Genomic DNA, 217 nt, shown 5'->3' with positions numbered 1-217 from the left:
TTTTAGTTTTATTGATTTTTGCTATCATTTCCTTCATTTCTTTTTCATTTATTTCTGATCTGATCTTTATGATTTCTTACCTTCTGCTAACTTTGGGTTTTGTTTGTTCTTCTTTCTCTAGTTCCTTTAGGTGTAAGGTTAGATTGTTTATTTGAGATTTTTCTTGTATCTTGAGGTAGGCTTGTATAGCTATAAACTTCCCTCTTAGAACTGCTTT

This window comes from Physeter macrocephalus, chromosome 2 (genome assembly GCF_002837175.3).
Source record: "Physeter macrocephalus isolate SW-GA chromosome 2, ASM283717v5, whole genome shotgun sequence".
In the NCBI taxonomy this organism is placed as follows: domain Eukaryota; kingdom Metazoa; phylum Chordata; class Mammalia; order Artiodactyla; family Physeteridae; genus Physeter; species Physeter macrocephalus.
This window is presented reverse-complemented; position numbering follows the sequence as displayed.